We start from the raw sequence: 27,932 nt of genomic DNA, 5'->3' as shown, positions 1-27,932 counted from the left end.
ATGCACAGGAGTCTTAGAGTCAGGGGCCAATTCAAAGTAGCAACACTGACTACATTGGAACTAAAAGGAAATGTGGTAAGGATTGGTCTATTTAAAAAAAAAAACAAAAACAAACCCAAAGAACATTATATGGGAGCCAGGCCTCTGAATGTTTTAACAAGAAGTACCAAGCCTAATGGCAAATTAATAAAACCAGAATCTAATTAAATCTGACAGGATTTAAACTGATAGAGTTGCTGGAGTAACTTTGCTGTTGACAAGCAACACTTAAAAATTTTCCTGTGAATTGAAAGCCCTGTTTGTTGCTTCTGTGAGGTACACAATGAAATGATGCCATTAAATGTCCCCTGGAGGAAGCTCTCAGGTGCTTGGATGCATCTCAGTTATGGGCAGACTCTCCACACACCAGGTACATTGATGACCTTTCAGGTATCACAGGAGATTAGAGGATGTGTCAATCCATGACCAATTTGAAAAAATTTATTTGAATTTAAAAAAAAGGGGAAAAAAAGTATGGCTTGAAGAATTAACTCCTGCAATATAATCTCTTTATCTTACATTGACCACATATGCAACATGAATCCCCACTGTTGCTAATCAGATAGTTCCACACCATGATCTGTTAAATTCTGAATTTGTTTTCTACCTGCTTTTCTTGTACATCAACAAGCTCAGACAGTCCTTTTTCCTTTTTCCTTCCTTTAGATGTAAAGGTTTTCTGCAAAAATCAATTTTATCTGCTGGATGAATGATGAATAATCTGCTGGCACTTCTGCAGACCTGATATCAGAAACCTCTGAGAGTGTTCTTCAAAAATGACTCTTCTGTGTGACTTGTTTGTGAGGCAATTAGCAAGGTATTCACAGAGCCTTTCCTTTCAGCACTACAAAAATGCAGGACTTCATTTTAATTTTTCTCTCCTCAACGGAAAAAAAAATTAATTGCATTTAAAAAATAAAACTATGGAGAATGTCTTCCTCATATTTTTCTGGGTAAACACATACTATGTGCAGTTAAAAAAAAAAAACAAAACCACTTATTCAGAATAACACACAAACAACATTATGGTTTTTAAACCTGTGACATTGTCTTTTCTGCACTTGTTCATGAATATGAAAGCTCTGGAAAAGACATTATTTAGGAAAAATGGGAATTCTGTACATGAAAGCACATGGAAGATAAAATGTATCCTCTCATAGTGGTGTACCCATGATTCTCACTGAAGATTCAGTGGTACAACACTGTCAAAACAGAATACAGTGGCACACAACTTTTAAATTAACACAGGTCAAATAATCTGTTCTTGAGTCATGTTGATAACTGCAATAGAAGGAACACCTCAAGTATTTCACAGTGTGGGGTAGAAGTGCTCAGTCAGTGTTGGTGTGAGTTTCCTGTGCCAGAATACCCCTGGGATCCAGGTAGGAAATACCTGAGCTGTGTATCTTCCTCTAGGCATGAGCCTTCATTTAGAAGATCTTTGCAGTTTCGTGAGCAAATAAAGATATTACTGTACAAATCAACTTTTTGTAGTTCCAAGAGGGCCCTTGAAAAGTGTTTTTGTTTGAGAAACGTGGGGTTTGGAGTCATATTCTCAGTCTAAGATCTGTTCCACTGACTTTTGAAAAAACAAAAGCTTCAACAGAGTGAACTTTTCTGGTGCTGCACAGAAATGCATCTGCTCTCAGCACAGACAGAAGGATTTAGGATAAAACACCTCCACAGCCCTTTTATGCAGGAATTTGATCACTGTTCATTGGTTATTTTGAGTCTGTTTCTCTTGATTTCTGTTCTGACCTGGATTTCTCTGGGTGGCTGCTGTGACACCTGTCCCTAGAAACACTCAGACATTCCCAGTGCACACACCACAGCCAGCAGGAGTTAAAAATGCTGGAAATATGAGCACGATTAGAGCCAGGTTCAAAGTCTGAGTGCTTTAACCTCTCCCACTCTCCATTTATCTCCTGGTACAAACTGGGAGAACTCCTGCTGCACTGATTTACACCAGCCAAGCATTACAGGGCAGTGAGGGAATTTTATCTACAGCTTCCTTGTCACATAAACAGCTGAGACTTCTCTTACTTAAATGAAGTCTTCCTTGATTTATGCTGGTGCAGTGACAGTAGAATTTCCTTCCTGTTCCACTCCATGCTGCACTCAGTGGCATTTGTGAAGTTGTAGAACATCAGCTAGGTTTACAGAGAAAAAGTTTCTTTGCTTTTAATGAAATTGCCTCCAGCAAAAAGCTGCTGCTTTTTTTTTTTTTTTTTTTTTTTTAAAGCAGTAATGAGTTACTCATTTTGGTGATGCTTTCAGTTCTGGGAAGCTCATGGTTACACACATTTAGGAATTGAAACCTGTGATCAGCTCTATGTTTGTTTTTTTTTAGTTATGCTCAGAACAATTGCACACTAGTTAGCTGAAGTGAATCATTATTTTGTCAAATCCCAGAGACCCTCTGCACTGAACTGATTCTCTTTCAAAAGTCACACCACAGACTGGCTGTCCCCAAAAGCAAGACATTTCTTGCTGCTTGTGGGAATTGAGATGCTTTTAACAAGGCTGAGCTATTCTATGTGATACAAACCTTGTTCAGCAAACTGTCTTGATCACTTGAAAGAAAATGGTTTTCTCTTTCCCCATTGCTGATATGACTCCAAAGAACTGCAGTCTCTAGGTTAACATATAAAAGTAAAATATTCACTGGGCAAGAGCAACATGGGACTAAAAATCCTTTAAATAAATTAATATAAAAGCAAACAGGCCAATGATTTTATCTTTATAAGACCTTGAAAATGTTCCATATCTGTCCCTAACATCAATCTTCTCCCATGTGTCTGTCCACAGTCTGTCTGTAGTGTTTTTTCTGGAGAGGTGAACAGATTTCCATCAGTGAGATGCCAGTCCAAAGCCTGTGACCCTGAGGGTAATTTATCAGGTTCCATTATGAGCTTGAGGGCTTGAAAGGTGTTGAGAGACTTGCAGCCTCTGGTAAGCCAAGGATTTTCCAGAGGTGAATTCTGGCAAATGCATGTGCAAGACTTTGCTCTATGGAAAGAAGGAAAGTATTTAGGTGAACATTCATCTGTTGAATTAATCCTTTTCCACTCTTCTTTGTGAGATGGATGTCTTCTGCAGCATGGACTGATGTGATTCCCTTTCAATGAGTTAAAAAGTCCAAACCAAGCTCCTCCTCTCCATAAAGGCCCTGGGTAGGTTTTAGAATAGCAGTGCTCTCACAAACCCACACTCAATAATAAAAATAATAATTAAAAAAAGTAACCCTACCTCACAAAAATGTTATAAAAATGTTGATAAGAAAGAATATATGATCTATACTGATTCAAGAAACTCATAATGTTGGCCCCCCGAAAAAAGGTGTGATACAAGACTTTAATTTTTTTCAGTTAAAAAAAAAAATTCTTTCAATGGATAGAGAGAAAAAAGGAATAAAAATAAACTAAAAGAACATTCAGAGAAGGAAAAGAAAAAATAATAGATGAATGGAAAAGTAATACTAATTGATTATTTAAATAATGCCAAGCTTGGACTTAATTCATTCCCTCTTAGGAAGAGCAGCATCCCCATTTCTCCTCTAGGAAAAAAACCTCTAGATTTCCTTCTATCTGCTCTGTCAAAAACAATCTATGCTTTAGTCAAGCACAAAGTCAAGCATGAAGTACTAGGTTAAAACTCAGAGGAACTGGGTGAAATTAAAGGGAAGGAAAATCATCTTTTTGAGCTACTGGTCTTTTGGGCCCTATAACTTAGAAACTTTTAGGATTGAAGCAAACAAATCCAGAAGATTTCATTGTGACAGCTGGCACAGAGCAAGGAAGCACATCCTGGTCTCACACCTTGGCAGTAACATGAATAATCCACTTTTTAACTCCCACTGAACTTGCAGTGAACTTCACAAGTGCTGCTTGCTGCCCTTTCAGTGGCACATTAGGAGCCATCAAAACCACCCAGTTATTGCAGTGTTCATGTGCTTCTGATCATAATTATTTATTTAATCTGTAATTTTGAATCAATTGCATTCCAGGCTGCCCATGTCAAATAATGTAAATTCCTCCAAAGCTGAAAACTTCCAGAGGAGGTGCACTGAGAATAACCTATGGTATGCAAAGCATATGGCAGGTGGAAATAAGGCTTAATTAAGTGCTTGTTTAAATCAAAATGCTGCAAAAATATTTATTCTATTTTTATGTGTAATTAAAGTGCATTTGTAAAATCATGCTAATTGCAAGACACAGGAGGAAAAAGACACCCCTTCCAAATGGATTAAATGAGCCTAAGAACACTGTGCATTTACCTTACTTAATGTTAATGAGATAACACTTGCAAAGTGTTCTGAAACCTTGAAGGGCAACATTTCTTTTATTCACTTTTTTTTTCTTTTAATAAAAAGTTTATTTATTTAAATCAGATTCAGGGAATTGTTTGGGTTGGGAAAAATCTTAAAGATAATCCAATTCCAGCACCCTGCCATGGGCAAGGACACCTTCCACTGTCCCAGGTTGCTCCAAGCCCCATCAAACCTGACCTTGGACACTGCCAGGGTTGGAACAACCACAGTTTTCTGAGCACCCTGTGCCAGAGCCTCACCACCTTCACAGGGAACAATTTCTAACTAATATCTAATCTAAATCTATTCTCCTTCAGTTTAAAGCCATTTAATTTTTAATTTAAATTTAAATTTAAATTTAAATTTTAATTTTAATTTTAATTTTAATTTTAATTGTATTTTAATTTCAATTTTAATTTTATTTTAATTTTAATTTTAATTTTAATTTTAATTTTAATTCTAATTTTTATTTTTATATTTTTATTTTTATTTTTATTTTTATTTTATTAATATTCTTTTTTTTTATTTTATTTTCCAATGCCACATTTTCCACACACCTTCTGTGTGACAAATATTCTGGTGGTCACCCTGTCTGCCCAGGGAAGGCAGAACTGCAGCCTGTTGCCTGCCTCTCAGTGAGACATCCCACAGAAGCCTCCATTCCACAGCTCCAGGATCAGAGACGGGCAGAGAGTTTCACAAAACATTTTCATTTTCTGAGTGTCTGCACTGTGCTCCAGCAGGAGCTGCTCCTCCCTAAATGTTTGCCACAATCACAGCAGGCATGTGCAGAATTCCAGGGGGCTGAGCTCAACAGGCTAAAATCCTTTTTTCTGTCAGGAGAAGATCAATTTTATGATTTGAGGAGAGCAAAGGAGAGGAGAGACAATGCTCTCCTTTCTCCCCCACTGTGAAGGATGTTATACTGAGGACATCTGAGGTTTGTTTTTCCATATCTCTCACACCACATCTGTCCTGTCCAGACAATAAAATGTGATTGTGCTTTGGATTTCCAGTCCCCATTACCAGTTCTCCCTTTGAAGAAGGGCTGAAGAGCCACAGCAGATGTAATGAGCTGCTCTCTTTTCAGATTGCTCCTGAAAGAACAGATAATTTCATCAATTTTCCAGCCAGGAGTTTGGTGCAGTGTGGGGTCACATTTTGCACTTGCTTTGCTGGAAGTGCAGCAGTGTTTTCTTTGACTTGAACAAATCCCTGCCCTATAACTCATAACAAAGCAGCTGCTGCACTGTTTTCCCTCGAAGTTTCCATCCATAAATGAGAATGGTTTTGAATTTGATGTGCTTTTATTGATGTGTAATATAAAACAAATGCATAAACTGCATACAGGGATGCTAATTCACCCTGGAACTGCAGGCAACCAGAGTGGGTGCAACAACTCTTCAAAGCCTATTTAATGTTATAAAATAATACAAATATATACTCATCTGTATGTGCTGCTGATATATCCACATTTCTATATCCAAATGGATATGCAGTGCAACTTTCTTTCATTTCTTCTCATTTTTGGGATGGTTACTTGCAGTCTGTCAGAATAATCCATGCTTAGGAAGATGTGTTAGAGAGTGGGGAAATCCTACAGCTCCTACACAACACAATCAACAAAATACAACAGATAGACATAGGGAAAAGCATAAGAAAAATTATTAAAAATCTGAAGTTAGAGAGATTTCTGTGTAAGGCAATCAAATCAAATAAGAAAATTCTGTTTAATCAGGGCACACATATTAAAGTACCCAGTCAAAAATAAACCCTTAAGCTGACAGGAAAGAACACAGGTATATGGGTCTGGGACAGATGTGAGACACCCATTAATTATTGAAATCAATTGAAATTGAAATCCAGCTCTAAAAAAAGAGACAAAAACCTCTGCATTTTGAACACAGACAGGGTCATGCAATCCCACTGTGAATCTGTGTTCTGTGTGCAGGAACTCCATGGATTTTGAGGGCTGGGGTAGATTATAGAGTAAAAAAAAATTCTACTTATGGGTGTAGAGGAATAATGTGCCACCCACAGTCAATGTGGCCACTGTGTTTTGAGAAATCAAATGTCTAATGGCAAGGAAGAGAAGGAAATGGTCTCTCAGTAGTGCCATATTCAGTGAGATATCACAGTATCACAATTTGCTCTGGCTGCTCCTCTGTGGGACACACAGCATTTGTTCACCTGTATTTTTACTCAGCACAGGCCCACAACCCAATAATTTCCCAGTGGTTCATCTGAAGCAATACCCCTCTCCATTTTTTCATTCATCTGACAAGAAGAAGGAAGATGAGTGGAGGAAAACCCTGAGATAGAATCAGGCTTCCTGCCAGCAGTGCACACTGAAATCAGTGCTGATCTGCATTAATTACAGCCTGGAATCTGTCCTACCACCAGTCCCAGGCTGCCAGACCCCTCCAGTACCAAAACTTGTACAGAGGTGAGACAGAAAAATGTATTTAACCTCAACAATTCCAGCTTGTCTATTTGTGGGGTGTGTGAACCTGCAGCTCCCTGGGCATTGCCCCCTCAGGAGAGCAGGGGAGGACAAAATCCTTTGTTCCTGTCCCTCCAAGCACACACATCCCAAATCTGGCTGCAAATCTCAGCACAGTGCTGTATTTTCTCTCATGTTTCATGTCTCTCATTTTCTAACATGTGAATCTGCAATGCCCAGTTCTTTGCCTTTGTCCAGGATTGAGTGCTGGGTTAAGAGCTTTTCATGCTCCAGCTCCAAGATGATGCAGAGGTGAGGAGATACCATGAGCAGCAAACACCTTGTTCTACCCTTCAGAAGGAATGAGAAGGATCTGTCTCAACCTGGCAGGCACAAGGCTCAATATCTGCAAATATCTGTTATAAAGCCCCTGCAGACACAGAGGGTCAACAAAGGAAATAACCTGGGGCATCTCCCTGTTCCCTGCAGGAACTATTGGAATGGCTTAGATGTGCTTCAAGGGCTTTAGGCTGGGAACAACTAGTAGTAATTCTCTTTTAGCATAGGCCCAGGAAATTCTCAAATATTATGACCTGCAGCAAAATAACAGGTGTGCAGCAATGTGCCAGTTGTGGATTTGTTATAGTCTGTTGTTATAAATAAGTCCCATCTCCAGTTATTGCTCACATTAATCTCTATGTTCATTCCCTGGGTTTGATGTTTACTTCCAGCTTGATACCTAATTAAATATTGTCAAAATAAAGCCATTACTGATGCCATGTGTTAATGTAAGCACTGTTTAGTGTGTTCACTGATTGGGTGGGTTTAGCTTGAGATGCAGACCTCACACAAGAAAAGAAAAAAAAAAAGAAACCCTTGGAGAACCTCAGGGTGAGAATTGCAATGCTGCAAATCTGAGCCAGGGGAAGTCAGTTCCTTCAGAATGTCTCTGGATTTTTGTGCATTCATGGCAAGGGATGAATGTTTGGGGGTTAGTTAGGACACTGTCAACACTTCATTAAGACTGCTTCCTATCTGGCTGGCATTTTCCTTGCACTGAAATACTTGTTATTACTTGCACCAGGAATAGCAAACACACATTTGAATATTTTGGTATTCATTAAAAGTCCTTTCCTCCCTCTGCATGTTGATGCTTTATTTCCAAGACTATCAGGATTGTCCAATGCCATTAAAGTAGCAGATTCTGCCAGGAAATAAAAAAAACCAAACAAACAACAAAGTGTGAGTATTTTTTTTTAAACTCCCATTTCACAACATCTTCCATCAGTTTAGCTATCTAAATGTGTCTGGTACACAGCTTTAGTTAGTCTGAGCCTACTGGGATTCCTAGACAAAGCTTCTTTAGCAGAAGGAGCTACAAGTTTAAATTGGAAGTCTGATTTTTGATGGCAGTTGATGCATTTGATAAAGGTACCTTTAATGGCTGTCACAACAGGAACACACACTTCAATCTTGATTTTTATTTCCTTTCCCCTCTGAACTTTGCTGTCATCAGAAACAGAATTCTTGAAAGGAATTTGCTAGACATTTTAGGACATCTACTCATTTCTTCACTGTAGCTTGTCAGTCACAGGTAATGGGAAAGATGAAATCACTGTACAGCTAGACAAGAATGCACTGCCTGAAGGCAGCTTTGACTTACAATTAATAATTTTACCTGCAGTTTTGTACCAAGCTTTTGTTCTATATAACATAAAGAAGTGCTGTGGCAATGACATACCTTGTGTTTATCATAAACTTCATTTATCCAGCTCTGTCTTTGAAGAAGTGACCTGGAATGGTCACAGTTGGTCACACTGCTGTCCCTGAACAGTTTTATTGCCTTTTCCACAGCCCTTGGTACACAGCAAGGAAGGCAGGATGTTTGAAGGAATGGACAACATGCTGTTCTGCAAGAAACACCAAGTGCACTCCAGGCATGAGCTCCTTATCCCCTCTCTAGATATTTTCACCTGTCCAGCTGAGCTTTTTTATCCTCCAGTGTGAAAAGAAACATTTTAAAGTGTGATTTATCTGCCAGGTTTATATGCCTATTTCAGCACAAGATGAGCAGCACTGTCAGTGTCTCCTCCTGCTCTCTGATGCCTGTTCAGGGAGTGCAGGACAAGCTGCAGTGCAGTTTTCTACACCAGGAGTGTCTGCTTGGCTCAGATTAATCCCATTTCTGGTACCTCGGTTTCAAGTCACCAACATACTTTTCAAGCTGACACCACAGTGCCATGAAGCATAAAATCAGGCCTAAGGCCAACACAAATGATGGATATTGTGTCTCAATATCCTGAAATGAATCAGGAGATTTGTGCTTGCAGCTGAAGGCTGAGCTGGTGAGGGCTCACCTGTGCCTGGGCCACCTTAGAGAAAGACACCAGGCCATAAATCCTGTGCCATTGCCATTAGCATCCTTGCTGAATTTTAAAGGTGATTTCTTTCAGTGAACAAAGACAGGTTTAACCTGGTGATGAATGGTTAGAAAGGAGATTTCAGCACAATTTCCCTTTCTATTTTTATATCGACACAGAGAAACCCCCCAGTTTATTTCTTGACATTGCCACTGAATTTGCACTGAATTTGTGTAAATTTGTGACTGTAAGGGAAGAAGAAGCTGAATGTCCTAACACAGATCCTACATATCTGTGAGTCCTTGTCCTGACAGTGTGGAAATTGTTATAAAAAGAGACTGGTTACTTACTTAATTTGCTGAAGGATCTGAAAGGAGGCTTTAAAGGAATCACAGAAAACTTGGATATAAGAATGGATTGACAGTCCAGGAACTCATTTCCTTCTGTTTTAAGCAGTGCCCTCCAGAGGTTGCTGCAGGCTGCTCTAGTCTCCTTCTTATTTATTAGAAAACTAAAATGAGATACATTCATTTTGTCACAGGAGAGATTCCTGCAGTAAATGCCTTTTAGTTTCCTACTAGAGAGGAAGTGGGCCAGAAGTGTGCTAGTTACCTTGACAAGCTAAAAATGGATAACTTTAGAATCCGAGGGGTTGTGATTGTTTAAATAGACTGTGACCCAAGGCAGAGCAGCACAGCTGAGGTTTAGGATGCAGTGGGGTTTAGGATGCAGTGGGGTTTAGGATGAAGAGGGGTTTAGGATGCAGTGAGGTTAGGGTGCAGTGAGGTTTAGGATGCAGTGAGGTTTAGGATGCAGTGGGGTTTAGGATGCAGTGGGGTTTAGGATGAAGAGGGGTTTATGATGCAGTGAGGTTTAGGGTGCAGTGGGGTTTAGGATGCAGTGGGGTTTAGGATGCAGTGAGGTTAGGGTGCAGTGAGGTTTAGGATGCAGTGAGGTTTAGGGTGCAGTGAAGTTTAGGATGCAGTGAGATTCAGGGTGCAGTGAAGTTTAGGGTGCAGTGAGGTTTAGGATGCAGTGGGGTTTAGGATGCAGTGAGGTTTAGGATGCAGTGAGGTTCAGGGTGCAGTGGGGTTCAGGGTGCAGTGGTGGATTCAGGCACACCTGAGCTGGCTGGGACAGAGCTGGGACTGATAACCCAGGGGCTCAGCACATTTCCAACCCTCCCTGCACACCTCAGCAGCTGCACTGAACTGAATTTTCTGCCCAGTTCCTCCTCAATGTCACCATTCCTGTCACCTGCCTGTTGCAGTTACTTCCTCAATAGCAGCACAGACACACCCAAATTTTGTAGAGAGGGGTCACCTATGGAAAAACATACCAGCAGAATGGAGCAGCAGCACTGCCTGTGTGCCTGACCATCTTCTGAATAAAGCCTCAGCATGTTCATTTCTAGCAGTTTCAAATTCAGCAAGAAGAACTGGTCTGATTAGCCTGATGTGGAGATAAAGCTCTGTTAGAGAAGTGCCCTCCAAATAACAAGCTTTGAAGCCTTTTATTAGCAAAAAGGTCATTGATGGTTTAATGCCCATTTCCCAGATGCCACATTAATGAGAATAAACTCATTTAAAAGATTTGTGATAAGTAATTAAGCTACTGTAGGACTGCTTCAGCACGTTCCCCATCACTCCAAGGGCAAGGGAGAACAAAAGGAATGTTTTCCTGTGTGAGCAATAATGAGAGAGGAAGGAGACTCATTACTGTTTTCTGCCTGGGTGTGTTGGTGGGCTGGTTCCTGCCTCCACCTGTTTGCTAAAGACTGAAAATGAGACTAAGGCTTTGTGAATGAGGCTGAGTTAGTTGTGCTCCATACAGAGAAATTGAGAGTCACTGGAGCTGTGTGTCCCCCACCTCTGTGGAGGAAGGACCTGTGTGTCCTGAATGAATCCAGCAGGGGTGGGAACTCCTAAAACCATCAATCAGAGTCTCTGGAACAGCACCTTTAGCCAAAGGAAGCAACACTATGCCTCTGTTTTTCCAGCTGCTATGCTCTGAGGAATCAGGTACTTTTTTCTTTATGGCCCTTGGACCTATAATTTCATGAATTTTTACTATATTAATTTCCTCCCTGTTGGTACCCATCCTCCTGAATCTTTTACATTTCCTTAGTTTTCCATTTTATTCTATTTAGAAGCCACAGAATTTACTGACTCCTCCAGGCCCACCCTCATGAAAAAAAATGCAGAAACTAAAGACTGAAGGGAAAGAAGCAAACCCCACATATCCTACACTCTTTTGTCTTCGAGTTTTACATCAGAACTGATTTAGCACTTGAGGGATTCAATAAAAAATGAGTTTAATTTAGACAAAAATTTTGATTTTGAAAGGATATTTGAAAGCTAAGCCATTTAAATTGTTCAAAGTAATGTCTTCATATATATGTTCATTTCGAAGTTGAGCTTTGAACAAGATCACATTTTTTTCCCCAGATGTTTTGGGTGATTAAAGGACAAGAAGCTCTACTATTTCCACTTATAAAGCACCAGCATGACTTAACTTCACTCTCCCTTGGCTCAAGGAGTTGTGGATCAAAACAAGCAATACTTTCCTGAAATCCCCATGGCATGATTGTGGAATTCACTCCATGACAGGAATAATTTCCTCCACCAGCACTTTCTAAAGACAGCTGAAGGGAGGATTTATTTTTTTTTTTTAATAAATAAATAATTCTCTGAGAGATCTCAAGAACTGAATCTCATTCCTCACAGTCAGACCAATGAGTTTGTAAAAAAAATTAGTTTATAAATTGTACCCCTTTGCTTGTGCCTCTGCTGCTGCTGCAAGGCAATGAAAAGCTGCTCAGTGTGGAGGATCAGGCATTGGGATGTTTTGTCTCAAACATCCTGACTGTTGCACCAAGAAAACTGTGGTTAGAAGTAACTTTAAACTTGTGGAAGTGTGTTGTAAAATATTAGGGGTTTGTTAGCAAGAATTGTTGAGAAGTTTGTAGGAGGAGTGACAACTTGATGAGCTCCTTGTAAAATTAATGTGATGTTGGCCAACCTCCTTGAGAATGGACAGTGGGCTGATTGCTGGAGTTAAGGTAACTTTATAATAAAAGCTTGAGGGTTCCTGGCACTGGGCTGGAGTCTTTGCTCACTCTTAGGATAATTTATAACTAACACTGTGCTCCTTGTCCATGGGTCATGACAATGAGGCATTAAGTTACTTGGAATATCTGGAATAAATCTATTGGGTTGTTTTCACCTGCTTGGGTGGTATCTGTGCAGAATAACTGAGATTTGAGCCTCATTTGGGACGTGGCTAACTGGAGGCAGCTGTGGAGCATTTGGGCAGCTGAAGTTGAGCTGAAGATTTACAGCTTGCAGAGAAATGGCTGGCATTTGGAAGGGATGTGCAGTGTTTAAAGATCACAGATTCAATATGTTTTAAGAGATCCCTAGGTGTGGATGCTTTGAAGTTGAGATCCTGGGAGTTTTTAAGTCAATGGATTTGTTTAGCTACTGGAGTGAGTTCTTTCTGGCTAAACATATGGGAACTTTTCAGCCTAATTGGTTTGCAGCTGTACATCACTTTCATGCTGGAGAGAGCTCTGGTCTCTCCAGGAGGCTATTTATTCTACTTTCCCAAAAGCTCTATCTATAAAGGAGGAAAGGTCCAGTGGTTAAGATGTTAGTTTGATACTGAGTTCTGATTTAATTAATTCTATAAAGGGCTGGCTGGATGCTGCTCCAGGAAGCCACATGGAAATAAAATTTGCCTTAGTCATAACTGAATCCATAAAATGTGCCTCTGACAGATCTTGGTGCCACTTTATTCTCAAGCTATTTTCATTAAATTAACATGCCAATTTTTGTAATTCTGGCACTTTAGACCCAGTGTCAGGAGTGGTTGGAAATGCATTCAGGAAATGCATTGGAATGTCTGTGTTCAGTGATTCATGAAGTTTTCCAAAATATTGTATTTATGACCAAAGGTGTCGGAAACAATTTTTGGATCTAGTTACAGATATAGCCTCAGATGTCTATGGAATTAATATTAGAAACAGAGAATGTGTTCTTGATACCTTCTCAGTTATTTTGTAATTGCAGTTTTAGGATCTTTTTGGCCAGAGGCTACATAATACTTATTTAACCTTCATTATTTTCAATAACCACTTCACAAACCTTGGCATATTTTTGGCCACTGTGGCTCAAGCTGGGAATGCTCTGAATGTGAAATATGGGGGAAATAATTTTTTTTTTCTTTGTATTTTTATAGGTCCTGTATTTCGAGATTTGATTGAGTCATTCCTTATTCCTTACATACATTCTCAATTTCCTCTATAATTTGTGTTTCTTATATGATACCCTTTCCCCTGGTTTATTCTTAATATTTCAAGTTCTTGTTCCTGCTTTCCTCCACTCTTTGTCTATCCATTATCTACCCCATAATCTGTTTTCCTCTACTTTTATTCTTTTTTGTCTACAAGTTTTTAAACTTACTGTTTGATGTTTTATTCTATACACAGTTGAATCAAGAATTCCCATATCTCGTTTGTAGAAAAGCAACAAAACAACAAAAACTACAAACCACACATAACACATCACAAAACAACACACACATTTCTTTTTGAGTAAATATCAAAAAAATTTGATTGTTGTCAATGGCAAAGAGCATGAATGACAGAAAATCCTGAGGGTTTTCAAAGGCATTTTCTTATTCTCTACTTTTACAGATTAATATATGTATTAAAAATGCTGGGATGTAGAAATAAACATTTGGAAATTAGAGGCACTTGCCCTGGTCCCTAGATGTACTAAGGGAAGGGTGGTAAGAGTTTACTGTATGGCCAAAGAAGCTTTCTGAATGCAGAATGGGAAAGAAATGACCATAGAGCTCAAAATTCCTAAAGTATTCACTTTTGAAACTGGTATGTGCTGCTGGTATCATTGTAAAGCTGTCTGACTATTTGTTTTTATTGCCCAACTGAATTTAAGAGCCTCTGGTTCCCATAAAATGAGTGGGGAAACCAGGATTGGAATTAAAAGCCTGAAGTAGGAGCTTGTAGAACACAGAGAGCAGCACAGTTAAATACCAAGACAAGTACAAAAGATAAAGCACTCTGCAATAAAAAAGATTTGTTTGGCAAAATGGCTTCTTTTGTCCTTAAAACCTGTGAATCTACTGCCCTGCTCATGGAAGGAACCAACTGTTGCTCATGTATGCTGGATCAATGGAGGGAAAACAGCACAGTTCCTGTGGAAATCTGAATTAAGCCAGATCATCTGGCAGAAGGAAAAAAAGCTCTGAAAAAAGAAAGAAGCCTTGAGGAACAATTTATGCAATGGAGCAACCAAAACTATGTGGAGAAGTGATATTCCCTACAAATGGAAGGGGCATCAAGAAATAATTAAATCTTTCATTTAAATATTTACAATTAAGAATTAGATTTCCTCTTCCCTATATAAAAAAAATAACTGGGATATTAGGAAAAAGACCAATTTTTATTTTAACAGTTGTGTAACCAGCACAAGTGGTAGCTTACACCGCCATTAAGCACTTAGAAATAGAAATAAATATAGAAATATAAATAGAAAAGAGTTTATTTCTTCAGAACATGACTTATGTGATGTTAGTTCTTGTTCAAAAATATATGAAGAGGTAGAGCAAGGGAATCCCCTGTTTAAATCAAATTGGCTGATAGAAATCCCTTAGCATTTTACAGAGCAATCATGTGAATGAATTGTTAGCAGCACATGTAGCTAAATATACTTAATAGAGATTTTTAATTTTGTTTTATAAATTTGTAGCAATGTAGTGGTTCTGATATTTTGCACCCAAATTACAGCCAGGCCAGAAGAGCACTGTAACAGATCAAAGATGAACATCCTGGACTCCAGTGAAATTGCTGTCAGAAGAGTTGCACTGGTAAATTTTTCATATAAAATATTTCCCCACTGCCCTAAACACAGTGGTGCTGGTCTAGAGCTACTTAGTGCTGAGTGTAATTTTTATTGCTCCTGAGAAAGAAGTGTGGAAGAAATAAGATTTGCGGGTTCAATTAATTTATCTTTTATGTCATTCATTAAGGAAAACTGCTTTTGGCTGGTGGTTGGCAGTGCTTTCAGAAAAATCAGCTTTCTACTTAGCAGAAGTACAGATCCAGAAATGCCCTTGATCAGTATTCTGGACACCAGATTCATATTGTGAATGCAGCTGATATGTAAAACTAACTGTGTCTGACAAGTAGAGCTGTATTTAATATTAATTTTTACCTCTGTGACAGATAGAGATACTACATAGTACATAGGAAAAACTTTACACTGAGGAATAATTTCCACACTATCAAGAATGTATTTCAGCAGGCATCTGACTTCCTCAGTATCTTTCCTAGATTACTGCCAATGAAACTTACTCCTCTGTCACTAGTTTTTTGCCAAATCTTCTCTTCTGTCAGCAGTGAAACAAGGTTATTTCAGAGGTGGCACAGAGATATTGTGTTCTTATCACACTGTGAATTTGTTATATTATCACTTCCTCCAAAGATTTTCCTTATTTAAGCCCACATAAACATTTTTGATGGTCTGTTTTTACGGAGCCCATAGCAACAGAGTTCTCCTGGCACCCAAAATGATTCAATTTCACTGAACTTAAGGAGTATTAAATATGAACAAGCTGTGTTTCTTTTATTAGGGAATTATACCTTAGGAGGAAGCTCTTTGCTGTGATGGTTGTGGGGCCCTGGCACAGGTGCCCAGAGCAGCTGGGGCTGCCCCTGAACCCCTGGAATTGTCCAAGGCCAGGCTGGACATTGGGGCTCTGAATAACCATGGCAGGGAGGTGGAATTAGATGCTCTTTAGGGTTCCTTCCAACACAAACCATTCCATGATTCTATTTTATTTTATTTTTTATTCTACATTGCAATCTGTAAAAAACCTAAAGCTTCTCCTGAAGGAACACAATAAAAAGGTCAAACAGAGCTTTCTCTTTGCCTGTGTGATCAAATCCAACAGTGGGCATGTTGGCATTGTTCATTGACTCCACCTTTCTGCTTCCAGTTTATCTCATCACATTAAGCCTGATTTCATTTGATTTAAATGCTTACATTAGATTTCCTGATTTTAAAAAATTCATCATTGTCACTTGCAGACGGCATCTTAGAAGTCCCCCAGAGGATTGCTGGGTCGAGCAATGGACAGACACATTTGTTATAAATGAGAAACAAAAGTCTCAATATTCAGCAAAATTTATATTGCTTAATTTCATATAGTCAGAGCAATAGGGATACATGGGGGGTCAATGCCCACTCCACACTCCATTGAACTTCACTTTGCAGCTCCTTTTTATAGTATGACTTCCTTGTAGTAATCAATAATTGTTATTTTTTTGTTGTCATAAGTTTGCCAGGTAAACAGTGGTGGTCAGAAACATCCGTGGGACCTCTGAACAACATGAAGTCTCTAGACAATTTGTCAAGTCTCATAGATAACCATCTTGGTAGATAAGGAATGGCAGAAGCTGGGAAGTCTGGTCTCAGCAGATAGGCTGAAATTGATTACACAAAGGCAGGAAATCTGATTTTGCAAAATCTATCGAGCTGTGGGAAAGCTGTAGTTTGCAAACTGGTAGTAGATACAACTTATTTAGAAAAGATAATACTCATAACAGGGGGATTTTAAACAGAATTATTTAATCATATATTTTCCTTTCTTTAGTGTCATGCTTTATTTCAGACCTAAGTATTTTGGTTTATCCAGCCTGGCCTTGGGCAGTGCCAGGGATCCAGGGTCAGCCACAGCTTCTCTGGGCACCCTGTGCCAGGGCCTCCCACCCTCACAGGGAAGAATTTCTCCCTAATATCTAGCCAAAATCTCTCCTCTTTTAATCTAGTGTTTCCAGTTGCTTTTGCATTTTTTCAATTTATGGATGGATCTACTTTTCATGCAGAAATGCAATATGATGACCAACCTTTTTGAAAAGAGATTTTGATGACAGTAAACATTTTTCTGTTGAGAAAACAGGAGAGAATAAAACTTTTCTAAAAAATCCAGCCTGTCTGGAGAAAAGCTGGAGTGGAATTTGAGTTATCCTTGTATTCTCAAAATGTTTTCAATTTCTCATGAAAATTCCCCTCATGTATTTGTTTAGCATCAGACAAGATCCTGCAGTCTACTCGGTCAGGCTTTTTTTGTTTGTTTTTTTCTTGGTTTTTTGGTTTTTTTTGTTTTTTTTTTTTTTTTTCCTAATGGACAGAGAAACAGGCAATTCCAGGATTCAGCTGTTTAAGATGGGTGATCTAAATGGCATCCAAGAAACTCCTGTTTGTCTCTACTGATTAGAAAGAGAGTTCAGGGATCAAGCTCAGTTGCAGAAATCCTCTGATTTCTATGCTTAGAGAATCCCAGCTCAGTCTGTGAGTTCCATGAGAACCCCTGGCATTTATGGCTGAACCAGCACACAAGCAAACTGAAGTGGATAAAATATTTTCTCCCTTATAAGTGGGTTCTTTGTTTTGATTGTTTCCCTTGTATATTGTCCTGTACACAGATGTGGTTTTTTACAAGGTTTGTTTTTTTCATCCACTTCTAAAAAAAACTTCAGAAAAAATTGATTTATTTAAGGAAGTTCCTTTTCCCCTGAACATCTGTAATGGCTGTAACATTAAGCTTCATTTTGCACACCATACTGATGCAAAAGTTTAGTCTGGAATCTTCTTTTAAGATAATTTACAATTCATTAACATAAAAATAATTTGTGTTAAAGATGACAATGTGGGCAGGGAGCAGAGAGGTATCATTAAACATCTGAGATGAAGCTGGCTTGTCAAGTTTAACTTTGATTCTTGTGTACCTTGCTGAGTTTTTAGATGCAGCCAATGTCTTAAGGATGGGAGGAAGAAGGGATGACTCAAAATGAGTCACATCTCATGGTTTTTCTGGTGTTTGGACTCTGTTGCATATCAAATGAAGAACAGGGCCTAGACACATCAATAGGCAGCACCCTGAAGGATATAAAAAGTGAGTGGAGTCAAGCTGTATAGTTGAAGAAATCTAGTAAGGTGTTGAGAACTCTTTAGAAACTCCAACAAAGTCATATTGTAATAATAAAGATTGACTCTCAAGTGTGAGTGCTTCTCTTTGGTAATTATCATCTACAGATCCAGTTTTCAATATGGATTTAGCTTCTCATATTTTAGAAGTCAATGTAAGAGACACAACAAAAGTCACAACAAAACTCCAACCTGGTCTGTAAGAATCAAAAACTCAACAGAAAGAAAGTGTTAAATGCTCCAAAGTATATATGAATTTACCAAGGTATTCCACATTCCTGTGGAAAAATTTGTTCCGTTTCAAAAGTAAGAAAAGTATAAGAAGCAGCTCAGATATTTTATATACTGGATTATAAAACAACCAGAATTGACATTATTACATTATATAACCAGAACTACACTATAATTAACATTGATTATCATTTAAAAATATATTAGACCTTCTCATTCTTATGTCACCTTTACATGCCTCCTTCTGGAGTTGCTGCCATATTGTGGGCTTGGAAAACATTGGAAATGGGGTCACTTTATAAAACCTGAGACACAAACCATATTGTGCTTGTAATCCACACTTCTGCTGTGTCTTGGCATTTTATGAGCTGCAAAATCAAAGACCAAACTCTGCTTCACCAGCAGCCACCCCCTTCTGTGGAGTTCTGCAGTTTAACTGTAAATAACATATTCTGGATTTTTGACCCAGGAATCTTTCCTTGATTCTGCCTTTGGTAACTTTGGCTTGGTTTTATACACACATGGTTCTATACACAGGTGGTTTTATAGACCAGCAAATCCACCCCCACCCTCTGATTGATTAAAAGCCACCTGCACCCCCTTGCCAAGCTCCAGACACAATAAATCAAGAGCAATCCAGGAGCAGAGGGCAGCAGGGAAGGAGCATCAATCTTGTCCAGTGTCAGGGGGTTGACAGGAGGATAATGCTGATCACTGTGAGATGCTAAACTGCAATGATTAAAGAGATTCATCCACCAGCAATGGCCACTGCCAAGACAACCAATGCCAGAGGGTATCCTGGCAGAAAGTCTTTAAAACAATAAAGAAAACAAGCTTTGGAAATCACTCTGATTAATTGAACATAATGAAAACTTTTTGAGGTGCTGAGGAATTGGAAGGGAAGAAGTGGGTTGAAGCTGGTCATATCTAATGATATTATTTGTGAAGACAGAAAATTCTAACTGTTAAAGAGGCAAAGGTTGCCATTTTTATCATCATTATATTTGTATGTATCTATCATATCTATTATATGTATTTCATATTATTACTGTTATCTACTACTTCCCACCCAATAGTAAGGAAATACACACATTAGAGAAAATTGAGAGCTTTTCCTCCATGTTGAGCAATCAGACCCAAGGGAGGACATCCAAGTGTCAGTCCACAGTGTCACTCTGTTCCCAACTACCAAAGCTCTGAAGTTAGAGAGTTCCTAGGGCCATACTTAAATATATTATTCAAGTATATGTATATGTATATGTATATGTATATGTATACAGATGAATGTATATATATATATTTATATTTATATTTATGTCTATCTATATCTATATCTATATCTAATCTATATCTCTCAATATATAATTTCTATTTCTATTTCTATTTCTATTTCTATTTCTATTTCTATTTCTATTTCTATTTCTATTTCTATTTATATTTATATTTATATTTATATTTATATTTATATTTATATTTATATTTATATTTATATTTATATTTATATTTATATTTATGCTTTACTTAGAAATGTATCTTCTCTGTGGTTGAGAGCTTTCTGCAAGGCAGAAAGTCCCTTAGAGGCCTTCTGTTGAATATTCCCTTAGTCACTAACTATAGGAGAGAAGCAGAGCTCTCCTGAGTTATTTGTGCATGCTGCAATTAATTTCTGACACTAATGAGAAAGAGACCAATACAATGCACACTAGATTAGCTTTCCTGCTATGTTCCTTTTGGTATTGACTTGCAAATGATGGTAGCACAAACTTGGTAAAGAATGCTTTCAAACTAATGTGAACCTCAGACAATTCATTATAATATTTCAGCTATAATATAATATGTCATATTAACTCAGCACAGCACAGAACCAATAAAACTTTTACATAAAACAAGGGTTTCATTTGCATGCTGCTGGTAGTCAGACTTTGTTCTTCATCTGGCAGAAACAAAGTGGAACTGGCCATTTCAAAGATTTGAAATTAAAACACAGATTGATGTGGGTTAGAAATCTATGCAGAAATTCTAATTTTAATGAGGGTTCTAATTTTCATATCTCGGAATCAAAAGAATTTTTGATATTTTAATATTGGAAACACTCATCTTGACTGCTCAGACAGATCCTTCTTTCAAGGCAAGAATCTAAACAGGGTGCAAAATGTGATTGTGAGTGAAGAAGTGATGAGTGAAAGATGCAATGTGATGCATGTGCAGGGAAACAAACTTATTCAGCTGTACTGATAAAAGAATCCCAAAACACTGCTCTGCACCTAGAATAAAGGGTTAGACTTATTTTATTATTTGATATTGATCTGGAGACATTTTCGTAAGACTGAGGATCAGCAAGGAAGATAATTATAGAAGTAGTCATCCTTTCCAGAGAAAAGGAACCTCCAAAATTTAGTTTTCTCTTATGTGACATTTTAATTTCTGGAAGTTTTAGAAGCCTTTAAAAAAAAATCTTGGTCTAAATATTGTTTATCTGATATTGTTCTAGAAGAAAATTATGCCAAAGATCCATAGATGTTGGTTATTATCCCTTTCCAGTTATTTTGCCTGGAGTGGGATAAAATAAACGCAAGTACTAAGCATTTTGTCAAGAGGTAATGAAAAATCTATGTGTTATCACAGAATGGGACTTCAGAGGCCATGTAGGGGTGGAATAAATTCCACTTCAAGCAGCAAGGACAGCCTGGTGAGACAGCAGTGTTTTCATCCTGGTTAGAGAAAAAAGCAAGTGTTAAATCTCCAGGGTTTGTCTATGGCTGTACTTACTGACTCATCTTGGACAAATCACTTAAAGACCTTTTGTTGGCTTTACCAACTCCAAAATTATTGTGGGTGATTTCAATGACTTGTAAAACACTTCCTGTTTTCTGAAGGAAAACATTTAAAAAGTCTAGACACACAAAATAAATATAAGCAAATTGAAATGCTGTCTAAAATAACACAATGCACAGAGGCAAAAGCTGTGCTGGAGCAATTAAACAGCATTTTAATTGACATTGGAGAAGTCAATTGCTCTGATAAGAAAATGAGCTGGTTCAAAGGATGGAGCATTTGTTGAGACAGGACCAAGAAAGTCATGAGCTCTGAAAATGTAAAATTTGGTGAGAAAACTATGGATTTAGCAAACAAGTTTGATCTGTGGGGGAAAGAATAAAGCCAAATTCTTGCAGTTTGGGGCATAAATAGTTCTTGCTTCACTTCTTTATAGGGCAATATCACCACTTTGTTATTTCCATACCTGGGATGCCTTTCCAAACTGATGTGCTGTTCTGAGGCAGTGAAATGCAGCTTAATGTCAACATTCCATTGAAATGGTTCCACAAAACTACCAAGTTGCTTCAAAATCATCTTTCAGGAAAGCTTATCTGCAGTTTTTCTAAGTCATGTGTTGAGAAAAGGAGTTGCTGGCTATTAGAATGTTGGCAGCATGTGAAAGAGAAGGAAATGGATGATAATGTTCCTCAGGAAGGAAATTGGGTAATAATTGCTGGAATCAGAATCAATCTGTGTAAGAACCCAAAAGTGAAAGAATCACCTTCAGTGAGACACTGCACTGAGTGCAGGAGGAAAGGTGCAGTCAGGCTTTCCAAAGATCCATCACAACTCCAAAAATGACCCAGTCTCCCTCAGGCTTTCCCCTCCTTTTAGTCCAAGTTTACTCAGTCAAAGTTTTGAGTCTCCACCTCCACACAAACAGACATTACAAAATCCTGCTGAGAGCCTCAGAACTAAGACTTAGGGCACCAATTTCGTGGTGCTAGGGAGAATCACATTTTAAGAGGTGGAATAAAGATGCCACATTGGGGAATTTGCAGAGCATTTGGAGTGGTTTAGCTCTCCCCTGCCTCCAGGTGTGTTTGTTTTCTGTTGCACAAACCTCCAGCAGAAGCAGATGTCTGTATTCAGGGCTGTATTTCTGTGTTGGCAGGAGCCAGAGATGTTCAAACAACTCCCTCAAATCCTTGGTGCTGTAGGGAGCATGTGAACAAGTTAATTCTCATCTAAGCACACTGAGTCGAGTTCATTCTCTGACTGAGTGAAGTGTCAGAATGATAATACAAAAACCCCAAATAAACTGCTCAAGGATTGAATGTGTCTAATTCACTAACAGAACAATGTAAAGAGCTTCAACAGTGAGATCTGACCTCCAGTAATCAGTTTTTACATAAAGAAGTTAACCACTTAGCTCATGGATCTAAAATACAGCAAGGACATATCATGGATTATGAAAAGCAATAATATTTTTGTTTAATGATTTTTTTTTTTTTTGTTATAGCTCTTGAAATCACTGTAACTTACTGCCAGTCACTCTCAAAGGCCAGAGACTGAAGGTCTATGAACCCCATTATTTCTGATTTTCACCCAAGGCCTTAATGAAAAGGTCCCTCAAACATTCACCTGAGCCTAATTTTTCTCCCCAGGCTGTTTCTGCCCCAGTATTCTGGTTTAGACCTCACAGAATCACAGCATCACTAAAGTTAGAGACCACCAAAATCATTGACTTCAAACAACTCCATGTTAATCACTAAACCTGGGAGAAGATGCTCAAATTTTTCTTTGTATCTACACATATTTGAGTGGAATATGCCTGGATGGGATTTGTAATTAACCAAGCTGGGAATTAACACAAAATGCAAGTTTTTGAACAGGATTAGCCCCAGGAAAAGGGAACCCAACAATTGATTATTGCATTGTTTTTCAGCATGGCTCTGTGTTGTGGTTCAAACTCAACCCCACACAGCTGCTCATTCCCTCCAGTGGGGTGAGGGTGGGAACTGGGAGGGTAAAAGTGAGAAAAACTCATGAGCTGAGCTAAAAATAGTTTCACAATAATAAAATAAAAAAATAACAGAGAGAGACATAAAACCCAAGAAAGACAATTACAGCAAATAAAACCAAATGTTCATCACCAGCTGAGAGATGGCAGCACCCACTCCCAAGAGCCTCTCCAGTTGTTTCTGTGCTGAGGATGCCACAATGTTTGGAATATCCCATTGTCCACCTGGGATCAGCAGTCCAAGCTGTGTCCCCTCCCAAATCTGTGCACCCCAGCCCACCCAGTTAATGCTTATTAATTTTTATTTTTTTGTTTTCTGAGCTCTTCATTGTCCCTCCACTAATCCCTCTAAAGCTCTCCATCCCTTTTTCCCTGGAGTGTCATGTTGAGATTGATGGAGAACAGCAGGTAGGAATCAGAGTTGTCACTTGAGTTTTGGAGAGCAGAAATTTCACCCCAGGCTATTGAGTCAGTTTGTTTTCTTCTGTGGTGAAATTTAATTATCTGCCAGATCACTGGGAGCTTTGCCTGATTAGAAGTGGCCCAAAATTGGAAAGAAATTATCTCTTGTTTAGGTAGTAGAATTGCCATCTAATTTTTTTTGTTGTTGTTGTTTGATTGGGGTTTTGGGTATCTTTTGTTGATTATTTTGAGATTTTTAAATAATTTTTATTTCTTAATTTATTCGATTTAATAACTGAAGAAAGTATAGTCAGCTTGCAATTAACATGATAGAGATGAGCACTTAATTTCTGGAGCTGCCTCCTTGCTCTTTTCAAAGAACATTCTATAAAGAATGGTTGTTTGCAAAATAAAACTTTTCTAACAAAACTAGGGAACTTTTTACCTCTGTAAAATAATCAGGAAGTCTGGAGCATTATTGATTTAACTTGTGATGCTGGAGGAAGAAAAGACATAAGGCAAATGGTATTTGAAGTAAGTGAATCAGATCAATTGTTTTCATTTTGCAGAGGCTGGTAAAGAGAGTTTTTCTCCAATCTGCTCTTGCTGACTTGGGAATTTTGTGTCAGAAACACCTTTTAATCAGGTTCTAAAATGATACAGAAGTACTGGCAGTAAAGGAGAGTTTTCAGTCTATGCAGTTGGGAATGACTGCTCCTGGTGCAGGGTAAAATCCTCTCAAAGTCAGTTGGTCAGCTACTTAACAAGCCCAAAAGAAATCCATAGAAAAACTAATAAATAAGGGTGAAAAAAAAGTATTTGGTTGTAATGATGTTGTGCTTGTGTGTCATATTTTATATATATATTGTATATGTAAGCAGATTTTCTGAAGTGTATTTGACCAGATAAGTTTTATCCTATGGACATTAATCAAAATAGGAATAAAATGTCCTGAAAATCTGACACATAATGCATTTCCCTCCTCTGGAAATCAAGGCAATTAAATTATTTTAAATCATAGTCTCATTAATAGAGAGAACAATGTATAGGAATTTAAAATCACTGACTTTTAGGTTTTGATTTCATTTCTGATTACAGGACTTTATTCAAACACCTACTGATGCATATTGGTGTTTTTCACATGTGTTTTGTAACACTTCTCTGCTGTGGATTTTGACTTTTGTCTTTCTTAGATCTATGTTTGAAAAGTGCAAAGAAATCTTTCATTGGGGGAAGGCTGTGACCCAAGGGCAGATGACTTTGCTCATTGTTTTTTAGTATTATTGCTGCCTCATTAGTGACTCAGGTTTTCATTAAAACTGCCTGCACTGTTTTGCTGATTGTTTTTCCTTTGAGGATAAACTTTTTTCCCCCCTGATTAGCTCTGGCTGGACAGGGAAATCCTTGGGGCTGGTTTCAATAAAATGAAATAGTTTTGGCTGATCTTAAATTTTCACTGAGCAAACACCTTGCAACAAAATCTTCTTGGTTGCCAATATCCGACACTAAACCCAAAAAAAAGTATCAGGTCCAAAGAACACAGTTCTTTTAGACATCTTTAGAGATCTTTAGATCTCATGATTCATTTAGACCTTAATAGAGAGTGGCCTGATAACTTTTTACAGTAGAAATCGAACTTATTATATAAATAAAAAACTTTTATTAGAAGAGAAGCCAGTTGTAAGGATGCTTTGATTGTGTTTCTAAAATACAACTGTTACCTTAATTTACCCAGTGGGGCATCTGTGACATGTGAGTTATCATGTCATGGAAAGTGATCAGTAGAAGCAAATTTGCCATGAGCTGCATTTATATTTTTGTTTGGTTGGTTTTTTGTTGTTTTTGTTTTGTTTTGGGGGTTTTTATTTGTTTGGGGGCTTTTTTTTGTGAGTGTTTTGTTTTATTTTTTGTGAGTGTTGTTGCTGTATTGTTTTGGTTTGATTTGGTTTGGGGGTTTGTTTGTTTTTATTGTTTTTTTGTTTTGTTTTAAAGTGAGAATCAAGGCAGGATTCAGTTTGAAGATAAGCTGTGCATGCAGAGATCATGATGTGTTTGTCTGAAGTTTGAAGCCTGTGAACATCTGTACTCTCTCATACCATGCTGTTAATGCCTGGAATGGGTGAAATTGGCCATTATTTGATTTTGTACATTTCCAGTGTTGCAGCACTGGTGTGTTGATGCTCTTCAGTCATGGTTGCAGCAAGGTTTAATTATTATGGGGGGAATTCTGTGCCTGCAGACTAAGAACCTGTAAGTTTCCATTTTTACAGCCAGTTACAGTAATACCAGGGATTGGTGTTTGCTCTTGCACAAAGGTCTCCAGTGTTCTCAATCTGTTTTGGGGAATTACATCTGAATTTCTATGATAAAAAAATTCAATTATAAAAGTACAGGTGACCATAATTTAAGTACAATCAGGCATAGAAGAGCCCTGCTCTTCCAGCTTAGCCAAATCCATGTTTCTAGGACCCAGCCATGACTGCCAGCAGGGTGGATGATGCCAACTTTACTCTCCTATCATTTGCAATGTTAAAGAAAAATAGGCAAAAAGAGAAATGTATAATAAAATTCCAAGAAAGAGCACATTGGCTTTTAATGGCTCACCTGCATAATTATACTGCAAATAATATACATTATACATGCAACACTAATATTCACCAAAGATAAAGGTCCTGAGGTACATTGAGAACTGCCCAGCTAGGTTTATTATAATTACAAGATGAAATAAATGGTATTCATAAGAGGCCAGAACACCACCACAGAGCCTAATGAATTATTGATGATAACCTCCAAGATGACCCATTGCCTTTGATTTTTCTCTCATTCTTTCCCATTTCAGTGATGAAGCTTCTAGGGAGAAAGCCATCATTTAAATTATTAATGAAGAAAAAATATAAATCCTAGTCTTTATTTTTGAAAAAATGATGTGTTTGGGAAACAAGCAACTAAAGTCAATTTTGCCATTCCAAATTTTTCCTGTAGGTCATATAGAATGGTGGTGTTTTGTCAAATTTATTTCTCCAGAAACAAAATCTATTTCCATGTCATTACTTCCTGATGCTTTGAGGTGGTAATTTTTCAAAGGTTAGTTCCTCACCTAATTTAGTCCAGTGACTTAAGTCTGATGCAAATATGGGCTGTAAAGTTAATACAAGGAAGAATAAAATATTGGGATCTCTGTTACTCCTTAACCTTACCCTAGAAGTATCTGGGACTGTCTGGTGGTGCCAGTGACTGAAAACAGCTGATTCCTTAAAAGAAGAAATCAAACAAACTAAAAGATTAAGTCAAAAAACCCAGTTGGGCTCTTCACAGTCTCACAAACAACTACTTAAATTACTGTAAATTATTTATTATTTTGAAATATAAGCATTACTACCATCTCAAAAGGAAAATTACACTAAATATCTGGAACTCCAGGTAGAGAAGGACAATAGATCCAGTTATTAAGTTACAAATGTTGAAATAGTATATTTGAATGCAAGACCTGATGACTTTGTGTTCATCAATAAACACAAACATAAATGCTGAAGGATAATGTCTCCTGGTCAGAGTTCCTTGGTGTTTTCATTCCAGCCACAAAGCAGATCTGAGCTGGAGTAAAACTACAGCAATGAATATCAACCAGATGTAAAATGCTGTTTTTAATGGTTTTTACTACTCCTAAGCCATTAACTGATCCTTAAAAGCAGAAGGGCAAAGCTTTAGCACTACTATAGGAACTGTATTTTGACAGGGAGAAACTGAAGGATAAATCCTTTATTTGAGATGAACTAAGAATAAGATTTCATCTATTTTCCTCACTGATTTCAATGACTTCTATGACAAGCATATTAAGCCATTTGTAAGAGCTTTTATACTTCCTACTCCAGGTGTATATTATTTACAGCTGAGGAATGTCATGGACAAATTTAGAATTTCCTGATTAACTTTCTTCTCTTCCTATTTTTTTCTTTGTCTAAAAGTCTTTTCAGCCTCTTTCACTGTGTAACTTCCATACTAAAGCAATGCCTTCATGTCTTGGTTTTTTGGAGACAGCTCTGTTCCTGAGCCAAACAGGATGTATTACTTAGAGGAATTTTTTTATTTAGCATTTCCTTATTTTGATCAGAAAGTGGAAGTGGTGATTTGTTTATGCAAACACAAAATAAATGCTGTTAATTAACCTCTGAAACTCTTAAGACAGTGTTTCTGTGTGTCCATTCATGTGGCAGCAGGAATGAAGCCTTTAGGAGGAGCAGGGTTTCCACAGTAGAACTTTCAGCAGCCCCAGTCCCAGAAATGGGTTTCATGACAGGAATTTCAGGGTTTTGTTTTGTTTTTTCCTTTGTGTTCTCCCTGATTTTAACTTTTCATT

General features: G+C 37.9%; 1 long non-coding RNA gene across 1 annotated transcript in view; it reads right to left on the bottom strand.

The window, feature by feature from the left end:
• LOC306802201 overlaps positions 1-27,932 on the bottom strand; it is a 234,084-nt gene that overhangs the window by 21,758 nt on the left and 184,394 nt on the right. The gene's annotated exons all lie outside the window — the stretch shown is intronic.

This window comes from Erithacus rubecula (genome assembly GCF_903797595.1).
Source record: "Erithacus rubecula genome assembly, chromosome: 5".
Lineage (NCBI taxonomy): Eukaryota > Metazoa > Chordata > Aves > Passeriformes > Muscicapidae > Erithacus > Erithacus rubecula.
This window is presented reverse-complemented; position numbering and strand designations above follow the sequence as displayed.